This window comes from Somniosus microcephalus, chromosome 20, assembly GCF_052327205.1.
Source record: "Somniosus microcephalus isolate GS21.2 chromosome 20, FLI_Smic_1.0, whole genome shotgun sequence".
Lineage (NCBI taxonomy): Eukaryota > Metazoa > Chordata > Chondrichthyes > Squaliformes > Somniosidae > Somniosus > Somniosus microcephalus.
The window spans coordinates 67874450-67883477 of NC_141006.1; positions in this window are offsets into that span (position 1 = coordinate 67874450).

A 9028-nucleotide genomic window follows, 5' to 3' on the forward strand; every position below is an offset into this window, starting at 1 on the left:
GAGTGTTGATAATACAGACATTAGAATAACAATAACTGAATAGGTAGGAATAGGGTTACTGAAAGTGAGCTTATAAGATTACTACTGGATGGGCGACATGCGCCGCTTTCAGAATATTTTCCAGGGCTGTTTTAAGTTCCTAATCCACCCCTGCAGCACTCGAATAACAGTAAAGGTGGAGAGAATCTGCTGCAAGCTTCCTCCAAAGAGCTCCTTTTCTCCTTCAGTTGTGATGAACCTCCATAGGGACAGACTTAAATACTACAAGACCACAAGGCCTATATTCTCTAGAGTTTAGAAGAATGAGAGGTGATAGAAACATAGAAAATAGGAGCAGGAGTAGGCCATTCGGCCCTTCGAGCCTGCTCCGCCATTCAATGAGATCATGGCTGATCATCCAAATTCAGTACCCTGTCCCTGCCTTCTCCCCATATCCCTTGATCCCTTTAGCCTCAAGAAATATATCCAACTCTTTCTTGAATATATTTAATGAACTGGCCTCCACCGCCCTCTGTGGCAGAGAATTCCACAGGTTCACCACTCTCTGGGTGAAGAAATTCCTCCTCATTTCAGTCCTAAATAGCTTACCCCTTATCCTTAGACTATGACCCCTGGTTCTGGACTCCCCGGCCATCAGAAACATCCTTCCTGCATCTAGTCTGTCCAGACCTGACAGAATTTTATAGGTTTCAATGAGATCCCCTCTCAATCTTCTAAACTCCAGTGAGTATAAGCCCAATCGACACAATCTCTCCTCATACGTCATTCCTGCCATCTCAGGTATCAGCCTGGTGAATCTTCGCTGCACTCCCTCCATGGCAAGAACGTCCTTCCTCAGGTAAGGTGACCAAAACTGCACACAATACTCAAGGTGTGGTCTCACCAAGGCCCTGTACAACTGTAGCAAGACATCCTTATTCCTGTACACGAACCCTCTTGCTACGAAGGCCAACATACCATTTGCCTTCTTAACCGCCTGCTGCACCTGCATGCTTACCTTCAGCGACTGGTGCACAAGGACACCCGGGTCTCTTTGCACTTCCCCTTCTCCCAATCTATTGCCATTCAAATAATAATCTGCCTTCCTGTTTTTGCCACCAAAGTGGATAACCTCACATTTATCCACATTATAGTGCATTTGCCATGTTTCTGCCCAATCACCCAACCTGTCCAAATCGTACTGGAGTTTCACGACATCCTCCTCACAGCTTACCCTCCCACCCAGCTTTGTGTCGTCTGCAAATTTGGAGATATTACATCCAATTCCCTCGTCCAGATCATTAATATATATTGTGAACAGCTGGGGTCCTAGGTCCGATCCTTGCGGTACCCCACTAGTCACTGCCTGCCACTTGGAAAACGACCCGTTTATTCCAATTCTTTGCTTTCTGTCCGCCAACCAGTTCTCTATCCAAGTCAATACCTTGCCCCCAATCCCATGTGCCTTAATTTTGCACGCTAATCTCTTATGTGGGACCTTATCGAAAGTCTTCTGAAAGTCCAAATACACCACATCAACTGGTTCTCCCTTATCTATTTTACCAGTTACATCCTCAAAAAATTCCAGTAGATTAGTCAAGCATGATTTACCTTTTGTAAATCCATGTTGACTTTGTCCAATCCTGTCACTGCTTTCCAAGTGCTCTGCTATTACATCTTTTATAATGGACTCTAGCATTTTCCCCACTACCGATGTCAGGCTTACCGGTCTATAATTCCCCGCTTTTTCTCTACCACCTTTTTTGAATAGTGGGGTAACATTAGCTACCCTCCAATCCATGGGTACTGTTCCAGAGTCTATCGAGTTCTGGAAGATGACCAGCAATGCATCTACTATCTCTAGGGCCACTTCCTTAAGTACCCTGGGATGTAGACCATCAGGCCCTGGGGATTTATCGGTCTTCAGTCCCATCAATTTTCCTAACACCATTTCCCTACAAATACTGATTTCTTTCAGTTCCTTCCTTTCATCAGACCCTATGTTCCCCGACATCTCTGGGAGGTTATTTGTGTCCTCCTTTGTGAAGACAGAACCAAAGTATGTATTTAGTTGGTCTGCCATTTCCTTGTTTCCCATTATAAATTCCCCTGATTCTGACTGTAAGGGACCTACGCTTGACTTCACCAATCTTTTTCTCTTCACATATCTATAAAAGCTTTTACAGTCAGTTTTCATGTTGCCGCTAGCTTACTCTCATATTCTATTTTCCCTTTCTTAATTAATCCCTTTGTCTTCCTTTGTTGACTCCTAAACTGCTCCCAATCCTCAGGATTATTGCTTTTTCTAGCCAATTTATATGTCCTCTCCTTGGATCTTATGCTATCCCTAATTTCCCTTGTTAGCCACGGTTGAGTCACCTTTTTTGTTTTATTTTTATGCCAAACTGGGATGAACAAATTCTGTAGCTCATCCATTCGGTGTTTGAATGTTTGCCATTGCCTATCCACCGTCAACCCTTTGAGTGCCATTCCCCAATCAATCCTACCCAACTCGCTCCTCAGACCATCGTAGTTTCCTTTATTTAAATTGAGGACCCTTGTCTCTGAGTCAACGACTTCATTCTCCATCTTAATGAAGAATTCGATCATATTATGATCGCTCCGATCCAAGGGGCCTCATACAACAAGATTGCTAATTAATCCTTTCTCGTTACATAATACCCAGTCTAAGATGGCCTGCTCTCTGGTTGGTTCCTCGACATATTGGTCCAGGAAACCATCCCGTAAGCTCTCCAGGAATTCCTCCTCCACAGTATTGTTACTAATTTGGTTGGCCCAATCTATATGTAGATTAAAGTCACCCATGATGACTGCTGTGCCCTTATTGCACGCTTCTTTAATTTCCCTTTTAATGCCATCCCCAACCTCCGCCTTACTGTTTGGAGGTCTATATACCACTCCCACTAATGTTTTTTTCCCCTTAGTATTTTTCAATTCTACCCATACAGATTCCACATCATCAGAGCTAATATCCTTCATTACAATTGTATTAATCCCTTCTTTAACCAGTAATGCTACCCCACCTCCCTTTCCTTTTTGCCTATCTTTCCTGAATATCGAATACCCCTGGATGTTGAGTTCCCAGTCTTGGCCATCCTTGAGCCACGTTTCCGTAATCCCAACCAAATCATATTCGTTTACCTCTATTTGCGCAGCCAATTCATCTACCTTATTACAAATGCTCCTCGCATTAAGACACAAAGCCTTCAGGCTTGTTTTTTTAACGCTCTTAGACCTATTAGAATTATTATTTACTGTGGCCACGTTTGATTTAAACCGTTGATTTCTCTGAGTGCCACTTTTGTTTTTCTCCTTTCTATCTTTTGCTTTTATCCCTGTTTTCCTTTCCTCTGTCTCCCTGCTCAGGTTCCCAACCCCCTGCCATTTTAGTTTAAACCCCCCCGAACAGTGCTAGCAAACCTCCCCGCAAGGATATTTGTCCTGCTCTGGTTCAGGTGCAACCCGTCTGACTTGTACAAGTCCCACCTTCCCCAGAAGCAGGCCCAGTGATCCAGGAAACTAAAGCCCTCCCTCCTGCACCAACTCTTTAGCCACGCATTCATCTGCTCTATCCTCCTATTCCTATACTCACTAGCACGTGGCACCGGGAGTAATCCAGAGATTACAACCTTTGAGGTCCTACTCTTTAATCTGCTACCTAGCTCCCTAAATTCTTGCTGCAGGACCTCATCCCTCTTCCTACCTATGTCATTGGTCCCAATGTGAACCACGATCTCTGCCTGTTCACCCTCCCCCTTCAGAATGCCCTGCAGCCGTTCAGTGACATCCTTGACCCTGGCACCAGGGAGGCAACAAACCATCCTGAAGTCACATCTACGGCCACAGAAACGCCTATCTGTTCCCCTTACGATAGAATCCCCTACCACTATTGCTCTCCCACTCTTTTTCCTCCCTTCCTGAGCAGCAGAAGCACCCCTGGTGCCAGGAAGTTGGCTGCTGCTGCCTTCCCCTGGTGAGTCATCCCCCTCAACAGTATCCAAATTGGTATACCTGTTTGAAAGGGGGATGGCCACAGGGGTCCCCTGCACCACCTGCCTGCTTCTATTGCTCCGCCTGGTGGTCACCCATTTCCCATTTCCCTTCTGCCTGTGCAGCCCTACCCTGCGGCGTGACCAACTCATCAAATGTGTAATCCACGACCCTCTCTCATTGAAACATACAAAATTCTTACAGGTCTTGACAGGGTAGATGCTGGGAGGATGTTTCCCCTTGGCTGGGGAGTCTAGAACCAGGGGTCACAGTCTCAGAATAAGGGGTTGGCCATTTAGGACTGAGATGAGGAAAAATTTCTTCACTCAGAGGGTGGTGAATCTTTGGAATTCTCTACCCCGGAAGGCTGTGGAGGCTCAGTCGCTGAGTATATTCAAGACAGAGATCGATAGATTTTTTGAATATTAAGGGAATCAAGGGATATGGGGATAGTGCAGGAAAGTGGTGATGGTGTAGAAGATCAGCCATGATCTTATTGAATGGCAGAGCAGACTCGAAGGGCCAAATGGCCTACTCCTACTCCTATTTCTTATGTCCTTATATGAGGTGTCACTCGGCCCGCCCAGTGTTATTTCTCATGAAACCGTTGTCCAGTGATGCCACCAGCTGTTGTGCTGCCTATCCTGGGCTTTACAGCCATTAGTCAGGACCAGGTTCCATCTACCTTTTCAGGCTCCTAACAAATGCCTCTTTCTAGCTATATATGATTTTACCTAGAGGTTTGCTTATGTAACTCTGTGTCCACTTGCATGCATCTACTGGCTGCTGCTCTGGAGCTTCCCTACACTTTAGTCTCCCGGTTCCCACTCCAACTCCTTTCATCTCCTGCCCTCCGTTAAGTCATAGAGTCATAACGGTACAGAAGGAGGCCATTCGGCCAATGGAGTCTGTGCCGGCTCTCTGTAGAGCAATCCAGTCAGTCCCATTCCCCCGCTCTATCCCCTTAGCCCTGCAAGTTTAGTTCCCTCAAGTGCCTATCCAGTCTCCCCTTGAAAACATTGAGTTCTGCGCTTCCACCACTTCTGTCGGCAGCGAATTCCAAGTCGTCACCACTTGCTGCGTAAAAAGGTTTTTCCTCACATCCCCCTGTATCTCTTGCCCAAAACCTTAAATCTGTGTCTCCTAGTCTTTGTACCATCAACAAGTGGGAACAGCCTTTCCCCGTCTAACCTATCCAAACCCGTCATAATCTTGTACACTTCTACCAAATCACCCCTCAACCTCCTTTGCTCTAATGAAAATAAATCCAGCTTCTCCAACCTGTCCTTGTAGCTGAGATCCCCCATCCCCAGAACCATTCTGGTAAATTTCCTCTGCACCCTCTCAAGGGCCTTCACATCCTTCCTAAAGTGTGGTGACCAGAACTGGACGCAATACTCCAGTTGTGGCCTAACCAGCGCTTTATAAAGGTTCAACATAACTTCTCTACTTTTGTACTTTATACCTCTATTTATGAAGCCCAAGATCCCATATGCTTTGCTAACCACTCTCTCAATATGTCCTGCCACCTTCAGGGACCTATGCACATTAACTCCCAGGTCCCTCTGTCCCTGCACACTCTTTAAAACTGTGCCATTAAGTGTATATTGCCTCTCCCTGTTCCTTCTGCCAAAATGCATCACCTCACACTTCTCTGTATTAAATTCCATCTGCCACTTGTCTGCCCATTCTGCTAGCCTTTCTATGTCCTGTTGCAGTCGATTGGTATCATCATCACTGTTTGCCACACCTCCAAATTTGGTGTCATCGGCAAATTTAGAAATTCTACTCTGTATTCCAATATCCAGGTCATTTATATATATCAAAAAAGCAGTGGCCCCAGCACTGACCCTTGGGGAACACCACTGTCTACCATCCTCCAGTCTGAAAAACAGCCATTTACCACTCTCGCTGTTTTCTGTCCTTAAGCCAATTCCTTATCCAAGCTGCCACTGACCCACCTATTCCATGAGCCTCAATTTTGTTAACCAGCCTTCTATGTGGTATTTTGTCAAACGTCTTCCGAAAATCCATGTAGACAACATCCCTTCATCAATCCTCTCTGTTACTTCATCAAAAAATTCAATTAGATTAGTCAAACATGATCTGCCTTTTACAAATCTGTGTTGGCTCTCCTTAATTAGTTTAAATCTCTCCAAGTGCCCGTTAATTTTTTCCTTGATTATTGTTTCTAAAACTTTATCCACCACTGATGTTAAACTGACCGGCCTGTAGTTACTAGGATTGTCCTTACACCCTTTCTTGAACAATGGTGTCACATTTGCCACTTTCCAATCCTCAGCCATCTGCCCCGCATCTAGGGATGATTGGAATATTATGCCAAACCCCTCCGCTATCTCCTCCCCAATTCCCTTAGCAACCTGGGATGCAAGCCATCTGGCCCAGGCGCCTTGTCCACTCTAAGCATACCCAGCCTTTCTAGTACATTCTGCCTATCAAATTTCACCCCTTCCATTGCTTCTACCTTTTCCACTTCTACCGATATTTTGTCAGCATCCACCTCCTTAATAAACACCAATACAAAGTACTCATTGAGTATTCGAGCCATGCCCTGCGCCTCTAAGCATATATCACCTTTTTTGTCTCTAATAGGCCCAACGCACCTCTTACCACCCGCTTACTGTTTACATGCCGGTAGAAGATTTTGGGGTTCTCTTTTATGTTAACTGCCAATCTACTCTCATATTCTCTCTTTGCCAATCTTATTTTCATCTTCACATCCCCTCTCAACGTATTGTATTTGGTCTGGCTCTCCCTTGAAGAATTCACCTGACATGCATCATACACCCTCTTTTTTTGTTTCAGCATCTTCTCTATCTCCCTCGTCATCCAAGGAGCCCTTGCTTTGGTTCCCTTACCCTTCCTTCTTGTTGGAATGTACCTAGCCTGTACTTGGAACATCTCCTCCTTAAAGATCACCCATTGTTCCGTTACAGTTTTTCCTGTCAGTCTTTGATTCCATTTTACCCTGGCTAGATCCTTTCGTATCCCATTGAAGTTAGCCTTATTTCAGTTTAGAAGTTGCAGTCTAGATTGTTCCTTGCTCCTCTCCATTGCTAATCTAAATCTTATGATATGATGATCACTCGTACCCAAGCGTTCTCCCACAGACATTTGGTCAACCTGGCCCAGCTCAATCCCCAGCACCAGATCCAGCAATGCCTCCTTCCTAGTTGGGCCAAGAACATATTGGTCAAGAAATTCTCCTGAACACATTTCAGAAATTCCTCCCCCTCCTTTCCCTTTACTCTAGCAATATCCCAATTGATATTTGGGTAATTAAAGTCCCCCAATATCACCACTCTATAGCTCTTGCATATCGCTGCGATTTCCCTGCAGATTTGCTCCTCTACCTCCCTCTCACTATTTAGAGGCCTATAGAATACCCCCAATAGCGTAATCATACCCTTTTTGCTCCTCAACTCTAACCAAATGGATTCTGTCCTCAAGAACATCCTCCCTTTCCAACACTACAATGTCTTCCTTAACCAGCACTGCCACCCCACATCCCTTTTTCCCTTCCCTATCTTTTCTGAACACCTTGTATCCTTGAATATTAAGTGTCCAGTCCTCACCGTCTTTAAGCCACGTTTCCGCTATTGCCACAACATCATATTGCCACATGGCTAATTGTGCTTGTAGCTCACCAACCTTATTCACCACACTTTGTGCATTTACATACATGCATTTTAAACCCATTTCTGAATTTTTCGTAGTCTTTCTTAGTCTGCTCCTATCTAATATGGTACTACTACCGCTTGTAGTACTATCTTCTCTAGTACTATCCAACACAATCACTATTTTATGCACCTTATTCCTCTTTTCTACTCCTGTATGCTGGTGCCTGTCCCTCTGCCAAGCTAGTTTAAACCCTCCCCAACAGCACTAACAAACCTCCCCATGAGAATATTGGTCCCGGCTCTGTTGAGGTGTAACCCGTCCGGGTTGTACAGGTCCAACCTTCCCCAGAAACGGCCCCAGTGCCTCAGGAATCTAAAGCCCTCCCTCCTGCACCTTCTCTCCAGCCACGCATTCATTTGTTCTATCCTCCTATTCTTGTGCATGTGGCACCGGAAGTAATCAGGAGATTACTATCTTTGAGGTCCTGCTTTTTAATCTCTCTCTTAGCTCCCTAAACTCTGCCTGCAGGACCTCATCCCTCTTTCTGCCTATGTCGTTGGTACCGATATGGACAACGACCTCTGGCTGTTCACCCTCCCACCTCAGAGAGTCCTGCAGCTGCTCAGTGACATCCGTGATCCTGGCACCAGGGAGGCAACATACCATCCTGGAGTCACGTCTACGGCCGCAGAAATGCCTGTCTGCTCCGCTAACTATTGAATCCCCTACCACTATTGCTCTTCCACTCTTTTTCCTCCCCCCCCTGTGCAGCTGAGCCACCCATGGTGCCATGGAGTTGACTCTGGCTACACTCCCCAGAGGAACCATCGCTCTCACCAATACTCAGAACAGAATATTGTTTGGAGAGCGCGATGCACTCTGGGGACTCCTGCACTACCTGCCTGGTCCTCCTCTTCTGTTTGGTGGTCACCCATTCCCTCTCTGCCTGCATACTCTTAAGCTGTGGGGTGGCCACCTCTAGAAGCGTGCTATCCACGTAACTCTCAGCCTCGCGGATGCACCGCAGTGACTTTAGCCACCGCTCAAGCGCCAAAACCCGGAGCTTGAGTTGCTGTAGCTGGCGACACTTCCCGTACATGTGGTTGTCCAGGCTATGCGAAGCGTCCAGGACTTCCCACATGGCACAGGATGTGCACTCCACGAGACTGAGCTGCCCTGCCATGTCTCTATTTAATAGACTAAGAACTAACCCAGCAGAAATAAACTTAAAACTTAACAAAAAACACTCCCCAGCTACTCACCAATCAGCTCTTTCCCTCTATTTAATAGGCTATTAACTAACTTAGCAGAAATAAACTTATAAACTTTAAAAAAATACACTCACCATCTACTCACCAATCAGCTCCTTCCCTTGTGCCGATGTCACTTATTTTAC